Source organism: Columba livia, chromosome 14 (assembly GCF_036013475.1).
Source record: "Columba livia isolate bColLiv1 breed racing homer chromosome 14, bColLiv1.pat.W.v2, whole genome shotgun sequence".
NCBI classification, from domain to species: Eukaryota; Metazoa; Chordata; class Aves; order Columbiformes; family Columbidae; genus Columba; species Columba livia.
In genome coordinates, this window is record NC_088615.1 from 4195399 (window position 1) to 4217599 (window position 22201).

The 22201-nt window shown below is 48.4% G+C and overlaps 1 protein-coding gene across 1 annotated transcript in view; it reads left to right on the top strand.

The window, feature by feature from the left end:
- Positions 1–22201, top strand: part of LOC102087267 (serine protease inhibitor Kazal-type 5-like) — a 109843-nt gene that overhangs the window by 30374 nt on the left and 57268 nt on the right. Inside the window, exon 2 of the mRNA XM_065029659.1 lies at positions 5615–5716. The gene's annotated coding sequence lies outside the window, so the exon portion shown is untranslated. The remainder of the gene's footprint in view (positions 1–5614; positions 5717–22201) is intronic.

A 22201-nucleotide genomic window follows, 5' to 3' on the forward strand; every position in this document is an offset into this window, starting at 1 on the left:
GCCATCTCTGTGTACAAGTCCTCAGACCCACTGCCCAACTGGTTTTATACTTAAGGACACGTACGTGGCAGAGTTCATCAGGAGGGCTGGCGGTGGGATGGGGCTGTGATGGGGTAAGCAGCAGCATGGGGGTGCAAGAAGGACCACAAGGAAGGAATTTCCTTGCTCCCTGGGATCAAGATGAGAAATGGTCCCAGCGGTTTATTTTTATCTAGTCGCTCTCCTATTTCTGGGGCACCACCATGTACCGAGTGATGTTCAGAGCTGTGGCTTGGCAGCTGTTCTACTCCTGTCCCTCCACAAGCTTATCCCTGCTGTTAACTGAATAGCTAAACAGAAAGAAACATCACTTTCCCTTCCTTGTGCTGCTTTGTTTCCAAGCTGGGAAATTTGCCATGAAAATTAGCTGTGGCCATCTTGTAGGGCAGCAAGAGAGCATGAGAGTTGTGCAGGATTCGGGGCTTGCAGGTCACTGGAGGTTCATTAGGGAAGGAACAGTAACACAAGGCTGAAGGCAGTGGGACAGCACTGTTTTTTTTGGACATGTGTCTAAAAAAGAAAAGGAAAAAAAGAAGAGAGAGAGAAGAAGAAAAGAAGAGGAGAAGACAAGAGAAAAAGAAGAAAAGAAAAGAAAAGAAAAGAAAAGAAAAGAAAAGAAAAGAAAAGAAAAGAAAAGAAAAGAAAAGAAAAGAAAAGAAAAGAATAAAAGCCAAAGCTTTTGTCCAAACACCACCACAGGTTTGGGAATGCCAGCCCTGGCATTTGGAGCTGTGTCCTGCACCACTCACTATTGTCTCTCCTGGCCCTGGTGTGCTGGGAAGGACCAGGGCTGCAGATCTCCTCCAGCTGCACTGTCCTGCAACCAGAGCTGTCCCACCAGCTGTCACAACAGCTGTCACAGGGCGGCTGCTCGTTCCCTGCTGTGCGGTGCTTGGACCAGCTGCTCACCGGCTCCTGGCTGGTGGCTCGGGAAGGGTGAGACACTTGTCATTCCTGTACTAGGGGATAAACCTATCCTTACTGCAATGGAGGGATCTGCGTGGGATAAACACGCAGAAGACAACTTTGGAAGAAAAGCAAACAGCTACTTCTTCACTCCCATGTCCCGTGCCTGTGGCTCTTCTACAGCTTTGGGCCTGGCCAGGAATGGTTTTATATTGGCCTATGTCACTGTGATGGTTTGACTGAAATTGAGTTAATTTTCCACACAGTTACAAACTTTTCTTCTTAGCTAGCATGGTCTTTGTTTTGTGTTTGGTATAAGAATAGTGAGATAATATTGCTTTTCTCTGAGACAGAGTTAACATTTTTTTCCAGTGGCTAGCTCTGCTTTTGAATCAGTGTGAAAAGAATGTAAGAACTTACTGATATCTTAGTGGTTGTTAGGGAAACCAAGGTCCTTCTGGGCTTTCTATCTGCAGATGCAAGGCAGCTAGGAAGCGGGGCATAGATGGGACAGACATTGACTGACATCTATGTTGATCAATGGAAATATTCCATACCATTAGCGGCATGCTTTGTATATAATTGGACAGTTCCATTTGGGAGTTCCATTCTGTTGGTTTGGTTAGTTTTGTTAGTTTGGCCTTTTGCTGTTCTGCTGTTTTGCAGTTGGTTTGGGGAGAAACATCCATAGGGGCCAAAGACTACTCCAGCAAGCAGAAGCCTTTCACTTTGCTGCCAACACAACTGTTTTTCCAAGGCATAACTCTTGCCAGAAATCCATGGAGTCAAGACCTGCTGTTTCTTTGCTTCTAAACAAAACAAGCCCTAGTTTGCTTTCTGCCAGGGAGAAAAGCTCTTGTCTCAGAGAATAAAGTCAGGCAGAAAGAGGGGGGCTCCGGTTTCCTCTCTCATTCAGTAACAATAAATTTGGGGAGAGGAGAATTACCTGCAGGAGTTGGAGATGGGTGCACAGTCTGGGCATGCTCTCCTTTGTGCATGGAAGCCTCATCCATGCTTACAGGATGTTTTAAGCATCTTTCCAACTTGATCATCCTCTGGAAGAGGTTGGGCTCCTTCTCCCTGGTGCCTTAGGCACGGAGAGCAGCATGACGAGCTTGCTGCCACGCTGCCTTTGCAGCTCAGCAGAACGATCATGCGTAAAATCCCCAGGTAATTTACCCTGAGTGGGATCCTGTGATTTGCTGACATTCCTCATAAACTGAAATGAACATAAAATAAATGGATGCAGAGTCACTAATTTGGAAACTCATTTTGAATAACTCCTCACTGATGTGGTAACGGTTAGCAGGGAGCCCTGGTGATAAATAACAGTTGCTGAAATCCTGAATTGGCTATAAATTGGCATGAAGGAGTGGAATCCCCTGCGTGAGGTTCAGCTCAGTGTGTTACTCTACACTACACTTGTCAGCAACCGCAGGTGAAGGCAGAGGTAGTTTTAGCTCTATGAGGCTGTAGTAGCAGATGTCCTGACGTACACAAACTACAAGATCATGTGCATCCTCAAATGCCAACTCTGCTTTATGTCGTTTACTGCTTCTGGGAGCTGCGGGGCTTTACACCAACAGATTATCCGCCTCCCTTCTCTGCTGAGCACTCCTCCTTTGTAGCTTCTTGGTGTAATTTCATATAAACTTGGAAGATCCCGAAGGGATCATTACTTTTCTGCACAAACTGCTTTCTTTATTCACATTTCACATCATCACCTGCAGGCATCCCAGAGACCGAGCAGCGTTTCCTTGCAGCGCAGGGTGGTTCGCACAGGGCTGCAGTGGTGCTGGGAAGGGAGCTGCTGTGCCCAGGGCTGGACAGGACGAGGTGGTCTGACCTCTCTGCGCTGGTACCCAGGGTGTGGGGGGGCAAGATTTCCTTGCGGATAACTCGCTCTCCTTCCCGGTGGCTCACACACCCTGGCCTCTCTGGGATGTTCAGTCCTGGAGAGGGAAATGTGGTATCATCTCCCCTTCAAGACGTTTGGGATCAATCAGCAGAAGGGCCATGGGTCGGGGGTGTGGTAGCAGCTTCTCCCTCCCACAGGCTCTGCTGAATGACAGGGCTGCTTGGCGAGCGTAAGCCACCAAACTGGATCCACCTTCCAGCACTGTGGCCTGATAACAAACAGCACCTGGGAGGCTGAAGGATGGGCAAGAAAATGGTGATGGTGAGAGCAAAGCTTGGATGCAGGCTTTCTCTTTTGAACATGACTGTTTTTTGGAAGCCGTGTGTCTGAGCTGTAACCAGGATGAAATCAAAGTTTCTTTTCACCACATTTTGTCTTCCAAAAGAGCTGCTGCCGCTGCTGCTTGTAGGTGGCTGTGATTGCAGCAGCACCTTCATGGAGTACAGCCTTTGCTCCTCAAGAGGGGAGAATGCACTGCAAACGTTGCGAGTTCTGTTGATTTCGGTGGCTAAGGTGTGATTCAGCCAACAGCCTGCAGAGTTGGTGGCCGCATCAGCCAGGTCCCAAAGGTGGCTTCCACCAACACCTTCCTGCAAAGCAATTGCAATTCTTCATAACCATGAACTTTGATAGATATATCTTTGTCTTTCAAAGCCTTGTGACAGCAGCAGTCAGTTGTTGCACATGCTGGGAGTGAGTCAGAGCTCAGAGAGATCAGATTTTCACTTACTGATCTGGCACTCAGCCATAGGAGTCAGGACTTTCTGTGGGGTTTCCTCCATTCGAGGCACCTCAGGCAGACCATTGAGATGGCAGACACCTACTTATGCTTATCTGAAAAGGAAATTGTTGTGCAGATTGTGGACTGTGGTAGCCAGACCACAAAAGCAAGACAGGGTGTCCAGCGCAGAGATAGGGAAGATCTTGCCAGTCCATGTATGTGCTTGAGAAAGACACAGAGGAGTTAAGTGTTTCCTTTGGTTAAAATTGTTGTGATTTTCCCAAGTGCTTTAATTTATTGTGGCATCCTGCTTGTGTGGGTTTTGGCCCTGCTGTACTAACCATGACTAGCTGTGGAAAACCCATAGTTAAGATTCCCTCCCCGTAGATTTTCTCTACATTGAGTTATTTCTAAGAGTTTGCTAAATCATACAGGTTTCTTCCTCCTGCTCCTTCCTGGCAGAAACTGTGATTTATAACATACATTTGTATATTTTTAAATGTCCTTTCTGTATGATAAACACCCTTGAAATATGTCACTGTAAGTGACTCCAGGGAGATTAGCCCTGCTTGAGGCAGGCGGCTTTCGGCTGCATGTCCTTTGGAAGGCATGACATGTTTAAAAAACACCTCATGTTAGACAAACTGTTCACAGGCTGAAGACATCCAAGAGCAGCCAGTGATGAATGTTTTGTGCATCAGAAGATGTAAATCTTATTTTAATCCCGCTCAACCCATGGCCAGCTCATCCTGAGCCAGGCTCAGGGCTTGTTGCCTTGTCATCCAAGTGCCTCTCGCTGTATCGCTGGGGCAGACGGTTGGCAATTCATGGTTCTCAGAAAAGGCAGCACAATGCTATCAACTCGTAATGATTTAGTAGCTATAACTCAAAGCAGGAGGGCTCTAGCTCAAAGAAATACCGTGATGGACCTCCTCTGATTCCAAGATCTTATTCCTCTGTCATGCAGGGTGGGTCCCCCTGTCCAGGTCTTTGGTTCCTATGAGCTCAAACCAAGCTCAGAGCTGGCTAGGAGAGCTGCAGCTGTTGTTATAACTAGATTGACCTTTCTGAACACTTCTCTTCCTCTAGCTGGGGTTGGAGCACAGTTTTTCCAAGCCAGAAGGCTGATGTCAGGATTGCTTCATTCAGTGATGTTGGGTAAAGGCTAATAAACACCACTAAGAGCTTGCTAATAGCTCTAATCAGACTGCAGCTGATGCTTCATAAGTGGTTCTGTTTCCTCCTCTACCCCTTCTTTGCAGCTATTTCCTGGTGGTGTTGAGGAAGGTGAGGTGGATTAATGCTACTTTGGGACACAGTCAAGAGTCCCAGCTGCAAAATCACATTTTCCTCTTGGCTTTTTTTTGCTGTGAATACAGCAGAGATTTCTCAGGGCAGCCGTCTGCTTCTGCCTGGGCTGGGTTGAAGTGCGTTTGTCTTTGCTGGTGTGTTGCTGGGAATGAGCCCTAATTTGGGGGTTTGATAGACCAGAGGTAGAATGAAAATGCATATCTGAAGAGCTATTCAGCCTTGCTGCTGGGACCTCTCCTGTCTGTGAGAGATTCAGCAAGTTGCTTCCCCAAATATATGGGCAAAAGAATCTGTCATAAAAGGTTTGGAGGAGTCCATGTTAAAAACAAGAAAGCTTTGCTGTAGTTTGCTTTGTGGGTTGGTGGGGTTTTAAAATTTTCTGTTAAACCTCGAGTACTTCCTACAGCAGGAAACATTTGCACGTCAAGACTTAACTGTCTTGTGGCACATGAGGTTTTTTAAGCTGCCTTTATTTTTTAATTAGTTAAAGATCCTGACCATGAAGGCACAGGGTGTTGTGCAGAGCAGGAGCTCAGGGGCCCATCACTGTGCAATATCTATTCCTCAGCTATCTGCCACTGTGGGGCCTGGGCACAGGAACCCAGCGGTCCCCCCAGTTCAGGTCTGGGGGTCACATCAGCAGAAACATGCCATGATGCTCCAGCCCTTGCCTTGAAGCGCTGTGTGCTGCATTTCTCATACTGATCCTCTGTTTACAGGCACTGAGTTTCTTATGCACATGAGCTGGCCTGAGCAGCAGAATTACCCCGGCTCCTACAGCAGCGTCACGGAAAACGCTGTTCACCACATCGTCGAGTGAGGTGGGTTGTAAAGCCTTTGTAGGGGCTGAGGCAGAGATACTGTGGGGCTCTGCTGCTTCTTGGCTTGAGGATCCTAATTCTGGCTCTTTTCTCCTACACCTTCGATTACATATCCTGTAACGCATCTGAACAACCTGCTGTGCAACCTTCTTTCACAGAGATTTATGGGCATATTTTGAAAGCATCTTTACTCTAAGCCCCCACAAAAAAAAAATCAAACCAAACATACTTTGGAATAAAGCATCCAAGCGGATGACTTGGAAACGGCTCTTGCATAGCCCTGACGTTGTGTGCAGGCACATGACCCCTTATTTTGTGGACTTAAAAGCAAGTAAGCACAGTGATTGTGTTAGTAGATCTTGTTTCCTTTTTACAGAGATAAAAGCAAGGAGCAGGCTGGATTCTTGTGGGAGAGAGAGCTTTTTAAGAGATGCCTTTATTGAAACCTGTTATGGAAATAAAACAAATATCTACAGCTGGGAAAAGTAAAACAAACTGTCCTTCCCGCAACCATGGACAGTGACTGCGAAGCCAGGATTTACTCTGTGTGTGTTGAGCTGAGGGGTGCAGTCTCCCCCTAGATAATGTCTGGGGGAGGGAACCAGTGCATTGCACATACAAAACAAGCTCTTGAGCATGGCCCATGGTGTTTGCTGCATTGTTTGCAGGTGTGTGCTGAGGGTAGGGGGAGTAGAGGAGGGTGAGACGAGCATCTAGAGGCCTCAGTGGTAATAAACTGCAGCGTGATGTAGGTGTGAGGCTGGTGAGCCGCAGTTGTGATATTGCTGGATATTAGAGGTGAGGAAGGTGGGCTGGGGAACCTGCTTTCATTCTCTTTACCTAAGCAATGCTACTGGTTTGTGCTGGAGGCAAAATAACCCTGGGGCTGAGCTCGCCCAGCCCTGTGTATATGGAACAGGACAGCGGTGATGGTTTGGTGCAGGGCTGAGCTGGGCTGGCGGTGAGCGCACAGTGTTATTTCAGTTTCAACACCTCCCTGGGGTGCAAGTGATTTCAAATGGTTTGTGTGTTTCTGAAGGTCTGAGGGATATTTGCAAAGAGGAGAAAGACAGCTGTCCATCCAGGAGGACAGTCCTTTTGGGCAGGGATTCAGCCATATCTAGGAGTAATGTGGGATAAGCCTTTCTCTGAATCAGCAGGGCTGGGAGCATTGGGGTTACTCCAGGAAAACTGAATTCCTCCCTTGGGACTCAAAGCAAAAACATTCCTTGAAAATGACCGAATTCCTGGCACATTGTGTGCGGGTGGTGACACTGCTGAATGTAATGGAATGAGCACTCGTTATTCATGATATCCCTTCCCAACCCCTCTTGGACAGTGGTGTTTTATGGTAACATGGAGATCATCAAACACTGTGCATCAGTGCCTGGAAGAGATGGGATCTATTCGGAAAGCTTCTTGTAAGCTGTGCCATCACCATCCTGTGCTGAGGGCTGCGGTTCCCAGCTGCTCGAGGAGGTGCAGAGCTCACTGCTAATCCTCTGCATCCCAAACCCTGCCTGTGCTGGGGAAATAAGTGTGCAGGTTCTGGCTAAGATGTTTAAGCAGCTTCTTTCTGGCAGCCTCTGCCTGGATTTGGCAGGCAGGAGGACTTTGTGACATTTGGTTCTTGTCCCCAGGAGCGCGGAGAGGTCTAAAATGCCCTGACTTCATGCAGTGCCTGCCGCGAAACCGAGAAGGTAGTTTGTCCTGTTCTAGTCTGGAAAAACAAATACTTACTTCTGTATTTACACCAAACTGTTGGGAGTGTGATTGATAGATTTGCTGTACCGACTCTAGATGAAAAAAGAAAATCGTACAAAACAAAACGAGCAAGTTGAGACACAAAAAGGATGAAGCATTTCAAAGGGAAAAAAGAGCCCTGGTTGAGCTGTAAGCCACACGCTGGCTTCCTAGGTCTGGACTTGTGCTGTTGAGAAAGGCAAAGCTGACAACACCTTACTTGGTTGTTTTGAGGTTTTTTTGAGACAGGTTCACACATTCCTGGGAATCCAGTGTGTTGTATGCTGTGGGCCAGATGCTGGTGGCACAAGCTGGGAGGTGAATATCTGCCTCTTGAATGTAACTAATATTAAAAATCAAATTTGGATCCTCCGTGGAGCTCTTTGTCCGCTGGTCTTCCTCGTGTATGAGGATGCCAGCACGAAGGCAGGGACATGTATGTGATGGCTGCTGGCAGCCGGTGCAGATGGGATGCTCTCTGGCTTTGTCCCTGCCTGCAAGGTGCTGCAGCAGCCGAGCCCACGTGTCCCTCTCAAAGCTCCATCCTCGTGCTTCTGGACCCGTTTCACTCAGGTTTTTGCCTCTGGTGCAGGGAAGCTGTGCACAGAGGAAGGTGCTGGTCTGTGATTGCTCCTTTGAGACCCTGTGAGGTTCTGTATGGACATTTTGGGCCTTTCTGCCTTGATTTTTGTAGGGCTCTCAGATCTTCTACCTTGAGGAAATGGTCTTTCACCTGATTCCTTGCATAACATTGAGATAGCAAAGAGCCTGCTTGCTCCACAACCTTCCTATTCAGCCATCCTGGGAGGGTTTGAGAGATTTGGCAGGGCATCCCATGGTGGAGAATTTTGGTGTTTAATTGCACCATCTGTTTTCCTTCTCAGCTAATGTTTGCTTGAAGGCTCTTGAAATGCAAACAAGGCCAAACCTCACAAATCTGGAGCAATGCACACAAGCAAGGGCTGCGAGAACTGGTTTTAGGATGATTCCATCGTTCCACCTTCTTCAATGCGAGTTCATGAAGCATGAAATGCTCTGCACAGGCAGTCAGGGTGCTCAGAGCTGCCTCGTGTGTGCAGAGCAAGTGCTTTGAGGAGTATCCTCAAACATCTAGAAATTGAGCAGTTGTGAGGACCGTATTGTGGCAGAGCAGTGGAGGAGCTGTAGCACTGTCTCATAGCGGGGCTGGGATGTGAAACTGTGTCTGGTGAGAAATGGCAGGAAATGTCCCATTTTAGAGGTTCCTAGGAATTCCTTGAAAAGGAAATCCTGGACGTCCTTGGCTGATTCAAAGGAACTATTTCCTTTAAAGAAATCTGGGATTTATTTATTTATTTAGCTTTAAACATTTTAATCTAAATCTAAGCTGAATCTTTTAATTTATAGGGTTCGTGAAATATGTGGCAGAATAATTTTGAACTGGAAAACTGATGGGGAAATTAATTCTTATGAACAAATGTATGGAGAAGAAAATTGGATGTTTCAGGAGAAGGCATCAAAACCAAAGCATTCTACAGAAAAACTCCATTTCACAAAACAGCCTTTCTGTGGAAAGCTGTTCAGCTTGGGAGGTTCTGAAGAGGGGTGTGCGAAGCACACAGAGGGATGCTTGGGAGGAAATGTTTTTGGTGACACGTGTTGACTGAACTGACACCAGTCACAGCCCTAAATTTTGCATCATAAAATCCCTCCCTTCCCTTTTTGGAGATTCGGGGTGGCTTTGTATGTGCATCCAGGAGACTGAACACAGACAGACCGACTGCAACCAGGTGACCTGGGCTGCAAGAATTTTCAACCGTTGTTCGAATGTCACTTTGTCAAAGTCCTTTTGGACACTTTGCTTTGTAGCTTGTATTGTGTCCTCGCACAGGAAGGCTGGACACCCCCAGAGCTGCGCCCAGCAGGGTCTGGTATTAGAGGTGATATCTGTTTTGCCTGACACCAGCCAAGCTTGTCTGATTATTTTGGAGGAGAATTGGATGGTAGTGCTGAGCGAGAGCTATTAAACTGGGCACCTGTGGATCCTGCTCAGTGTGCCTGTGTGCTACAAGCCTACACAGGTTTCTGCAGTGTCTAGTACCAGCAGGTGATACTGATGTCATACACACTCGGATAGCATAATTATTGTCACACCCCATCCCTCCTTCCTTAGTGCAATTTGCTGCCTATGCTGTATTAGCAAAAGGGGGAGAAAAACCCCCCACCTTTCCAGTGTACAGGTAGTAATAGAGATGTTTGTGTGGCAGTTGTTACTGGTGTAATCTTGGTGGTTAGACAGTTCTAAGTGGGATTTAAAATAGTCAAAGATGCCAAAACAAGTAACAGTGAGTTAGATGGTCTATTAGGCAGAGATCATTTGAATCACTCGGTGCAGGAAGAGTTTTACCTGGTTTGTGATGCATTGGCAGTGCCAAATGAGAAGAAACAGGGGTATGGCTCTGGTGGGACATGCCACCAAGGAGTGGGCCAGCACCAGATTGCAAGGGTAGCACCAGGCAAGGCTTTTAAAGCAGCTGCATCTGTTGGTCCTTCCTTGGCTGTGGGACTTGGGCTTCCCATTTTCGATGCCCTGCATGGAGGGAAGGTTTGGCGCTTATTTGGCACTGTGCTCCGAGCCTGGAGGCCAGCTGGGTTCTCACCTCCCCACCTGCTGAACTGCAGACCATAGTCCCAAAGACTGGTCATTATGCTTTTGTCTTGGCTTGGTTAATTTTGGTGTTTTTTTCAGAGCGGGACATTTGTCCTGATTTTGAATCATTTTAACCCAAAGGTGGTGTAAGTATGAATAAGAAACTGGGGAGGTACATCCACCCTTTGGTCCCAGCCTAGGCTACCAAGATCCCCAACTTCCAGAGGACCTGCTCATTTCCAGTCACTGCTGGTTAACGCTTGGGCCACTGGAGTTGAGATGCCATTCACACCTTCCAGGCATGTGGATATATTGTGCAAGGAGCTTTTATCAACAGCATCGTGTTTCTCACTTGAAGTCCCCATGTGAACCCCAGTGAGAGGTGACGAGGCTGTTGGGAGAGGGGACCACAGCAAAGCAGCCAGCTAGACCCAGGTATGTGTGGAGGACACTTGTCCCACCAGCGAAAGGACAAGGATATCACTTGTTTTGGCCAAATGTGGCACATCTTCTTGCCTCTTTTGGGAACAGAAGCCCCTTTTCTATCTCCAGCAATAACCTTTGCACACAGAGAAAAGCAAAAGCATGATTCCACAAACTAATGATTTGCAGAGCATGTGCTTTCCTAGGGCTATGCAAAAATGGCTGGTGTTTGTCAGTGATGGGTAGATGAGGAAACAGAAGTTTCAGGGCCAGCTAGTTTGTTTACTTTTGTGAAATTAGTCTGCTTCTGGTAAAGCTCTAATTGACCAGGTCTGCCCTGGGAGTCCCGGCTGTGCGCGGCGGCCGCCTCCTTGCAGCCGTCATTTGCCTCAACTTACCCCAGTTTGCCGGAGGCATTTTTTCTCATACTCTCTTTTTTGGCTAGTTTTATTTCTGCCCATGTAATTACTTATTCACTTAATTCCTAAAGAGAAAAGAAGCAAAACCAGGCAACTTGGATGGAAAGACAGATGAAGAGCTTCTTCTGTACTGGAGATCGTCAGGAATTAATTTCTGACATCCTTGCCTTGGTGCAGTCCAGGCTTCATTAAAGCATTTGCAAAACTCCTCCTGGCAGTCAAGCATACAGCACAATAATTTGCATTTCCCTATAGATTGAACCGATATCTGCCTCGGGGTCTGGCTGGTCTCGTTTAGGAAATGTTTGTGTTGCTTGCTGCTGCACGGAAGGGACTCTTTGTACTATCTTTTGCATAACAAAACAGTGTATGATTTCAGCAGGGCATACAGCATCAAACCGTCTGAGGAGGCGGCAAGTCCCTGCCGTGGTTTGTTCAATAGATGGAGAAGCAGAGTGTGAAGATGACGGGACGGTGCTCATGGTTGTGAAAATAGGATCTGAGCTTGGCACTAGAGTCTCTAACATAAAGAGGAAAGTCTTGGTCGCAGAGCTGAATGGATGGAGCTGTCAACAGGCTGTGCATCCCCTCCTGGACTCGCATTTCCCCTGTGTGTGTGATGTGGTGGTCTGATTGCTCAAGGACACACAGAGCCTGGTGTTCTCAGATCTCGATCAGCCAAATAAACAAGTTGAAGTTACTGCGAACTGGCTGTTGCGCTGTGACCTGGGGAAAACGTGTGTCTGCAAATGCCTGGTGCCGCCAGCTGCATGGGCGCCCCCGGGAAGCAGCCGCGTGGGAGCCACACCAACATGTGATTTAATAATTTTGTTTTCATTAGAAAAGGTGGGAACTGGTTGTACTGCGGCGAGATGAGCCAATCGTCATAAACGCTTCCAGGAATTCAGCTCTTTGCTGTTTCTTGAATGGATCACGCTGCAGGTTTACTGGAAATCGGTGGTGTGGGCAATCACCTGCTAGAGCCACATTACAGGAAAATTTGTTCTGGTTTTGCTAAATAGAACAGACAATACCCAGGGCCCAATACATATATCATGGGATGGAGACGATGGGCAACTGATCTAAAATGCTCCTGGAAACGTGCATTTTGGCCTGGGTGCAAGCTGTGGTGTTAACCCTTTCAGTTCTCCTTTGGGAGACCATGGGCTGCTCTAGTGTACATGGAGTCCCCCAGTATTAGGCATGGCATTATTCTCACTTACGTGCACGTAATTATATGTAGCAACTTCTTTTAAAGAGTTTGAGGCAATGTAATGACTGTAATTAGGCTGCCATATACAACATAAAAAGAAAAAAATCCCCAAAACACGGAACACATTGAGCCAGGGTCTTATTAGTAAGAGAGTAAAGTTTAAAAAACGTGAATATTTATTATGTGCTTTATGAAAACGCAATGGCCTGGCACTGGCTGTCCATTCTTGTGTGTTTTGACACCCTCAGGTATGACTTGCAGTGCGGGGGCTGCAGCTGTCCCCTCTTACTTGTCCCCTCTTGCTCCAGAGTGATGCTGCAGGTCCCTGAGCAGAAGCTGGCCCGGGCAGGCTCTGCTAAAACCCGGACAACTCTACTCAAGCATGAGTTTTTCTGCAGAGCACATTCCTTTGGCCAAAAAGAAGCATCAACCAGCCTGTGCTGGTGTAGGAGCCCATAAAAGTGAAGAAACCCAAAGGCTCTGCACCAGCAAAGCCCAGCTTGTCACTTTTCCCTCCCCTGGAGCCCCATGCTAGCACTAACCCATGTGTAGCAGCCAGTCCAGGCTTTAGCAAGCTGTGACTGTCACGCTGGGTTTATTTGCAGGTTCCCATAGCACTGTCCTCCCTGGGCATCCTCTCCTCCTCTGACCTTCCTGAGTCACTTGTTGACTGGGAGAGACTGCTGGGTGTTTAGGGGGAGCTTTGCTCCTCTTTCAAGCTCCCAGGCCCACAATGGAAACACCAGCATGAGTGAAGTAAACAGGCAGGCACCGGAGGGAGGGGAGGGATTAAAACTCTGAGTAATGACTGAAATGTCAGACATTTATTATTAAGTCAGTCCTGATGTTGACAGCTGAGCCCATTAAAAGCATTCTTGATCAAAAAAGCCAAAGGCAATCCTGATTCCTAAATATCCCAGTTGTTCTTTTTGGCCTAGTTTTTAAAGTCTTAAGAAGGAAATATGATTTTAGAAAATATTTACAGACATGAGAAATCGTAGGATTTCATCATGGCTGGTGACTTGACAGATCTGCAGGGGGCAAGGACAGCAATTAAAGAGCAGGAGGGCGAACAAATTCTCACATCTCCTTTGCAGAGACATTGTCAGTTTTAAAGTCAAAGAGCGTGTCGTTTGGGCTGGAAGAGCAAGAAGTCACCAGGTCTCAGTGTGAGGCTTTGAGGAGCTCTGAAGGCTTTCAGGATGTTAACAGAGTAGTTGTGAGCGAGGCTGAGGTTTGACAGGCTTTGCTGGGAGCTATAAAGGTGAAATGATTGGTGCTGTGTTGTGTGTCAGCGAAGCAGAAATGCCAAAGAACCACTCTGAATAATGCATGGTCTTTGCGGGTCAAAGTCTCCTATGAGCAGGCTGGTGGAAAAGGCTTGATGGAGCTTACCCTAAGCATTATCCATAGATTTCAGGTTTAGATAAGGGTAAGAATAGAGGACAGCAGTAGGAACAGGGAGAAGGATAGAAAATCTGACCTAGCAGGAGACATGGAAAGAAAGAAAATGGTTTACTGAAGATCGAGGCAAACCAGGATAAGTGTGAAGGTCTTTAAATGCGTAAAAAGCTACTGAAAAGAGAAAGAAAATGCTTTTTTTCCCTCTGTCTGACTTGCCCGAGAGAAGACATCATGAGTGTAAACCAAAACAGAAGGAGACAGATGCTGGGAAATGGTTTCTTGGGGAAGCCATAGAAATTCCATTACTGGAAGCCTTTGAAAGGAAACTGGAAAAACACCCAGTACAGTTGGTTTTGCTTTGACTTCCTTAGGCTCCTTCAAGCTTTATTTTTTATGAGCACATTAATTTGTGGTTATTACCATGATATTAGAGAGATGGCCCAGCTGTTGATGGCATTTTGGAAGGATTCAACTCCAGAGCTGCAGAGTTGGACACTGCCCAGACCGACTCTGAGGGCAAAGTCCTCGGTGGCTGAGCGCTGAGTATCAAATGGAAGCTGTGGACAGAGAAAAGCATCTCTTGATATCTATTTAGGCTCCTTGTAAGTGAGCAGGAGCACACCAGACAGTTCAACAGTTCCCCCATGGCTGGGCACAGAGAGATTTTTCTGACTCCCAGGTTCAGGGATGTGGCAGAGTGCGACCGAGGCCTCCAGCCTTGCTGACGTGATCCAGAGACATTTCTGGGGACAGTTCATCTCCTCTGTGTCCAGCCACACAGATGGAGATGTGACCCAAGGTAACTCCTGCCTGGCTCTGCCAATGGGGACGTGGTGCCACCAAGTCCTTGGCCAGGACCTGAGCTGAGGCTGCGCAATGGGGTGCCAGGCCCTCAGATCTGCCATCAGAATCAGATCTGCCATCAGAATTACCCAAACAACCTCATTTTCGGATCTGACAGGAGGGAACTGGAGGGATACGAGTGGGTGGCGGTCGCTTGTGTGGCGGTTCACATCTCCACATATCTCTCAGGTTCGTGGTGCCCCTGGGAACTGCACAACTATGTTCTCCTGATGAAGGACATATGCTGGAAACACAGTGCTTGACTAGATGGACCTTTGGGGCTAGAACAGCCGCTCCGATGTACTCATTTAAATTTCATCGATTTTTCTAAAGAATTATTTCTCCCTTGATGATCTGGAAATAAAACCTCTTGCCCTGACTGGCGCAATAACCTAACGATTTCTATCTATTGACGAGGTGGTTTTCATACTCCCTCTCAACATGGGCAAGCTATTCTTCTACATGCTCAATCAGAGAAAGATAAAATTACATTTATGCACCTCCTGCTGCTTCCCATTACACTTCCCCTCCTGGCTTTTCATGGGCAGATGTTCGTGCGAGATTCCATCTACAGGCTGGCCAGTGAGTTACCCAGCATCAGATTTTCACAGGAATATCTCCTCTTGATGTGGGCAATGCCCAATTAGGCATTTTGCCAGGCTACAAATTTACGGTGATATTTTTAGTTTTCCTCCAAGGTTCCTTTTTGTCTCTAGCCTTATCTTGGCTGAAGCAAAACAGCTTGCGTGGCTACTCTTCGTGCCTCAGTCTGATTTCTGGCTCATTTCTCATGGTGCAGCCAAATGTGTGCAAAGCAAGCGAGGACACGGCGTTGCACTGACCCTTTTGCGCAGAGTGCTCGTGCCAGGCTGCTCACCCGGAGTTGAGGTCTTGCTTGAAGGGTTTCCCAAACTTAAATGCTTTGAACAGCAGCAGCAGAGGGGTTGTGTGGAAGCTGATTTGATGACCCTGCAGGTGTATGACAGCGGGTTGACTGGGCTGCCTAAGGGTAGTGCCAAAAAGATGTTATTTTCCAGCTTCCACTTTGATTAGGATCTTTCTGGCCATTATGTATATATTAGATGCCATGATATATGTGGGTCAGGATTTTGGATGAAGAAGCCTTCATAGGTTTTTCAACCGCACTGTTTCCAGCGCATACAGTCTCCAGCTGAAATCCTTGAAGACCCGGTTCTGGAGCTCATTTCCTTTTTTTTTTTGCATCTCAGTGGGTCATCCTGGCAATGTTTTCCAGGAGCAAGCCAGAATTGTGAACTTAGATTAGCCTCAAGATCCTGAAAGTGACGCACTGTGTCGCTTGTGGAGGCTGTACATACATCCACTGCCCTCATTAGCAGGAACTTGTTTGCATGGGAAAGTGCTTCTGCTGTCGGGACTGGTTACTAGGGGTGACCTTGTTCTCATGAGCCTTATTTTTGAGAGTGGTAGTTTAACTCTGCAAATCTAAATATATGTTTCCTTGTCCAGATGTCCTATTTAGGCCAAAGCCTGCACTTTGCCTGTAAGAGAGTTGGAAAAGCACAGACTTGCCTCCTTCAATTAGCTGCCTCCAAGGCAGGAATTGTCTTTAAAAGGAGTTGGATTGGGATAGGGAACGTGTGTCAGAACTGGAACTATAAGATACTTGTCTGCCCTTGTGCCTACAGAGGTGAATTGAACTTTTCTTAATTGCATTTTTTGGAAGTTAACCAGTTAGATGCTTTCCTTTTCCAAGAACTTGGGGGTATTTGTGGCTTTGGAGTAAGAAGTACCAACAGAAACAGTGGGACAGCCATTATCACCAAACCAGTTTATGTTTAGTCTTCCAAGCAGTTTTTTCAGAGAAAGACCTTGGCCTTGAACTCTACTGTAGTTTATTTGCTCTCCTCCTCTCTTTTGCACTGTCAGGCAAATGGGAAAACTCAAGCATGTTAGTGACTGTTTCTCAGCACCAAATTTAGAAGCTCTTGTTGAATTGGTGGCTGAGCTCAGGGAACTGGGGGGATTAGTGGCCAGAAACGTGGGGCTCTGCCCCAGGCTCTTTTTACTTTACTTTGTTTTAAGATGCCTTGACACAGTCTGTGCACTCCCTGGAGCTTTCTGGACGTGCTGAATGGATGTGCTGTTCCCTAAAATATTGTGTCTGCAATGGCAGAGCAAGACCTATAACCCCTTCACCCTGCACTTCATGAGATGGGGTTCTGCTGCCAGCTGGAGGAGAGGAGCTGTGCCCTGGTGCAGATGTTTTGCAGCATCGTTGCATTGCCGCTGGCTGGCAGTGGTGCAGGTGCAGTGTCCCACACTGGCCAGGAAGGCCAGCGGAGGCTGGGAGAGTCACATCTGGTCAGCCCCTTCCTCTTGGTGATGTGCACTGAACAATCCCTTTGATTAACAAATTCCTGTGTGTTTGAGACCAGCAGTGGGGTGACAAAAGAAGGGTAACTCCTGCTCAGGCGCTGGGACAGCCAGAAATTCTTTCAGCCCAACTGCAGTGATGCTACTGCAGCTGCCCTTAGTGTCTTGCTGGGGCTGGATCTGAAACTGGGCTATGCCCATTGGTTTTAGTCCACTTTGAATCAGGCGTTTGTGCCATCTCGCTGTCACATGCAGTAGCTTGTCCCCTGCCTCTGCACCAGCATGTGGCCATTGGCGCAAGTGCTATGAGATGCCTTTCTCTGCCCCAGCCATGCCTTGCCTACAACTTCAGTCTTGCCTCTGCTCCTTCTTCCCCATCATGTTTCAGCTGAGGTGTCCTGGGTGACTTTCACTTCAGGACTTGGCATCCTAACCCTGGACTTAAACACAATCTGTATGCGTGAGGACAATGGTGAGGGACACAGTGCCCCAGAGCGCACTATAGGGTGTATAGGGAAGGCTGCTGTTTCCCTTCCCCTGTAAGGATGCTGACTTGAGGAAAGAGTGCTGATACAGGGTCACTGATTAATGCATCAGATCTTGGTCCTGAGAGGGATGCAACCTGTAAGCTGGACGCTTGCACTCACCTAATGTCTTCGTGGCTTGAAGCTGTGTTAGCACCATCTGCCAGCAAAGGAGAGCTGTCCAGCACCCTGCAAAGCGGCTGTGGTGGTGGATCTTCATTGCTTTCATGTGGATCTTCACATGCTTTCATGCTGGGGTGTGCTGGGAAGGACCTGACCTTCTCCCAGAGGCCAGCAGCCCCTACGAGGCTCTAAACCACACACGTGCTTTTCTATTTGTTGTATCCTTTCACAACTGGTAAAGCGCTTAAGTTTTTGGAAAGAGCATGCAATCCAGCCCAGCCGAGCTGTGCTACAACAACAGATTATTGTTCTGGCACAGGTGAAGGACAGGGCCTCTGCCTGGGAGCTTTCCAGGAGTTGTGCTGCTTAGCTGGAAGGAAGCAGAACTCAGCATCGAATCTACCCGCAGTGCTAATGCCGCCTGCAGTGCCAGGAGGTCTCAGGCAGTGTGCAGAGCACAAAGAATCCAGCTTCCTGTGCCAGCACCATGTGGATCTGGCACTTCCAGCCCCTCCTGTCCCTTGCTGTAAGTGAAGAGTGCCTGATGCAGGATGACAGCCAGAAAACTAGTGTAGGAACATTGGCAGGGTTGCATCACTGTCTGCCCTGGCTGCAGAGCACTTTGGATGCTCCTGATTCCTGGAAGCTTACTGTTGTTTGATAAATACAAACTATTACTGTCATTCAACTTGTCTGTAACAGCTCAGAGACATTAGAAAGCAAAAGCTGAGGTCCTGCTTTAAATTTGCAGCTCTAGTTGTGGCTATTTGCTCCATGTCTGCGGTTATCATGGTGCTTTCAGCCTGCCAGTGAGAAGTGTCTGCTCCCTCACTTAGCGATGATCCTGCCGCAGCCCCACTAAGCCCTATGGACAGCCCATATCGGTACAGAGCCACTTCCAGCTCATTCCCATATGTTTGCCAAGGACAGCTTTTCCCCTTGGTAGCCTGAGCTGTGGTTTAGATGGAAGGAAATTTGCAGTTTAAAAGCATCCTTCCTTTTCGGTGAGACTTTTTTTGTTTTGCAGCAAATTAACACTATAATTTCCTACTCGGGTATTTCCTTCTCTGGCCTCAAGCTTGGCAGCACAACCCTCTAACATAGTGGTACTGCTGCGCTGTGCCAGGCAACTGTCTCCCCAAAACTGTTTGTATTTCCTGGCACTCCTGACATCTCTTGTTGAGGTTGTCACAACAGTAGCAGCTGAAATAGCAGGAGCTGGAGCGCAGACCTGACCTGTAAAGGAGAGCAGGCTCTGGACCTCTGCTCTGGCTGTGGGGACACTGCTGTCTGCACTCTCTGCGCCAGATCCAGGAGGTGACACATAGCAGCATCATAGCACAGACAGAGCCTTTCACTGACAGCATCTCTCTTTGCCAGCTGGCCAAACTGGGTTTAATTCAGCTCCCTCCCCAAAAAGTCTCCTGGAACTGAACACACCCCATGAAAAGTACCCTTCAGCAGTGGTAGCAAATCTGAGGAGGGCTCTGCTTATTTCTAGACTAGAAAAACAAATCTGATCTTGAAAACGGGGCTAAAATAGAAGCTGCCTTAGCAGAGAAAGACCCAGAAAAGCTGCAGTGGGCAAAGGCAGTGCCAATGCTGCCCCTTCCATATAGGTTTGAAAACAGGAATGTTTTGGAAGTACCAAAAATGCAGAGCTGTTTCTCAGCTGTGGTCTTGCATCTCGCTAAAGTCCCTTGGTCTAGTTCTAATTCTGACTTTGTGCTTTGCTATCATGACATTATAAATTCAAATGTCACCAGCAATAGAAATAGATATTCCCTCCCAGACGGGAGCTTAGGTGAAGTGTTTCAGGAGGTGGAGGGGGAAGGGCTTCCCTGGATGATTTTTACCGGAATTTTTACTGGCAGAAAAGTCTCAATTTTAAGGAAACATGGTTTTCTGATCAGAAAACACTCCCCTGTGCCATTTGTCCTCAGCTGTCTGGTTTTCATAACTCTTGTGACATTCCTAAGGCTTGACAGTACCGAGGGCTGACTTGCAGGCACTGAGCTTTGAAAAGCTTCCACCTGAACAGCAAGTCCTGGCAAAGGAGTGTGGGAGAGATGTCCTGGGGATGGAGGATGTGAGGGGTGGCATTGCCAGCTGCAAACCGCCTGCTTCCCCCGCAGATGTGCTGGTGCTCCCTGGGGCAGGCAGGCTGAGGCTGGCATGGCGCTGGGCTACCACAACCGGTGCGGTTATTTTTGGCATTTCCTTTGTGTCATTCAAACACCTGCTATTCTGAGCAGTGCGGTGGAGCAGGGGCTGCAGTTTTCCATGCCCGTGCTTTCCTGGACAGCAGATGATAAGCCCCCCCATGTTTGTACCATCCTTGGGGGTCCTCCTTGGCCACCATGCCCCTGCAAGCCCCTTGGCCTTTGCCGCTGCCCTGGCTGAGCCCTCTGGGAACAGCCAGAAGGAAAGAAGGAGGGAGGTGGATGGCTGAGACTTTCCCATGTTTTGGTGAGCCCTGTTTTTCTGCAGTTGCATCATCTAAAATGCGTTCAGGGCTCTCCCAAACACCCACTGCCAGAAGCGCTGCCCTTGGAAGTTGACCTGAAAGGCTACAGCTGTTTAGGCAGACAATGAAAAGAAGAATTGAAGCCATTACCCTTTTTTTCCTTCACTGTCCCTTTCGCTTTTTCCCCTGTGAGCTTGGCAGCACTGGGTACAGCATCATGGAGACACGGAGAGTCGAGTGTGGTCTCAGAAAAGTCATGCGAGCAGCACGACTCCGGGCTCTGGGGCAAGTGGAGGGTGCAGGAGCAGCTGAGATGAAGTGTCCTCCTCTTGAGCTTCAGTGGAAGAATCTTTATGGGGGCAGAAGATTGACTTTTGAGAATGAGCCTCCTATAAATAAAACTAAACCTGGTCTAGGGGTCAGTAAGACACCTTTTCACCTGCTCAAGCTTCCTCATGTTTGCACTGGTTCAAACCAAAATGGAATATGGACAGGAACTGTTCCCTCCTGGAAATTTGCCACTGGTTCTGCCTGACATGTCCCTGCTGTGCAGTTACCTACAGGGTGGCCCCTGACCTGCTGCTTCCCTTAATCTCAAGCCTGATACGGACCTCGCTGTGGAACAGATGTGGTTGACATTTAGCAGGAACGCTCATTCTCATCAGAACAGTGCCTGGGGAGGTGCAGCGTGCGCTCAACCATCCAGCCGGCGCAACCTGCTGTTTTGCAAGCTCAGTCAGCACCTCGCTTCATTGAAGAAATGCTCTTGGCTAATACTGGGTGATGTTTCCCAGACATGGCATGGGCAGGAAAGATATTTTGCTTGGCATAAACTGGCCTCAGTGCAACCTCTTCAGCATTGTCTGGGTTGATGAAACCAACTTGGATGAGTTTGGAGCTCAGCTGGTTTAGTCATGCCATGGAGTCCGAGAGCAGCGAGTGAATAGCAAGAGGAGACTCAGCCTCCCCTCCTGCCAGACTCGCTTGCAGACACCTCTCCAGGTAAAAGCTACACTCCTTTTCTTGTGATGCAGCAGAATCAGAAATATCCCAGCCGCGGGAGGCGTACTTCCAGCATCTCCTTTATGCAAAGATGTTGAGGCAATTTACAGTCCCAAGCCTATTTGGGGCTACCAACTTTAGTGCATTAATTTTACATATGGGCAAAGTGAGGCACTTTTCGTCTCTCCCTTTGACCGCAGACAGACTTGTTGGCAGATCTGGGAAGAGAAGCCTGTGCTGCCCCACTTCCCAGCTGCATCTGCTTTCATTTGAGATTTCAAATGAGCACTAGAGCTTTCTCGCAGTTCAACCATACTTTTTTTTTTTTTGTGTTCCAGCCACTTCCTCAAGGAACATAAAGAGAACTCAAGCATATCTTTCTAAACACAGTGGAGTTCAGGATTTGTGAAGAACAAAACATTTGGTTTGCCCAAAATACAACTAGATGTTTATTCAAGGGCTGTAATTCGCAGGGAACCCTGAGAGGCTTCAACCCTTGGGTCCCACCATTCTGTCCCAGGCTATTTTGGGTTGACTCATCACAGTTCTTTGGCACAAGCAGCCGAGTGCCCAGCGCTCTGGGCAACAACCGCAGAGCTGTGCCAGTGCCAGGCAGCCACATCCCGCAGCACAGGACCTGCGGGCAGAGCCTCTGGGGACACTCGTGTCCTTGCAGGCCCCCCAGGACGGAGCATGAGGTCCCTGCAAACCACCTCCTGCGGTGACAGAGCGGGATGTGGCGAGGCTGAGCGCCTCGGCAGCCCCCGCTCCGCGGCTTTCACCCTCATTACAGGCTTGGAAGAAGCACCGACATCTCGTTGCGGCCCCGTCGAGGGTCCAGCGCCGCTTCCCCCGCACCCCGCGCATCCCGGCCGGGTACCCCCGCGGCCGCCGCCGCTTCCCGCCAGCTGCGGGCCCAGCATCGGCACCGGCGGAGCAACAGCGGCCTCCAGTGCCGAAACCTCCTCCCTTTCTCCAGCCAGGGACCCGCACCCCGCGTCCCGCTGCGCCGGGAGCCGCATCTCCCCTCCCGCCAGCCCGCAGCCCTGGGGCCCGGGCAGGGGTGCCAGCAGTGCAGCTCACCAAGGCCACTGGAGAGAAAAAAGGAGCTTTTGCTTGGAAAAATGGAGCATTTTTGGTTTTCCGAGGCACTGGGCAGCTGTGATCTGCAGGACAGGTCTGATGCTGGTGGCTCTCAGTGCACAGGGACTGTGGGATGGGGCACCGACACATGGACAAGGCTGGAAATAGATCTGGATGGCGATGACTTGTTGGGCTCTTCCTCCCTGCAAAGGCTCTGGAGGAAGGGCTTTAATACCCTGAATTTAACAAAAGTAATT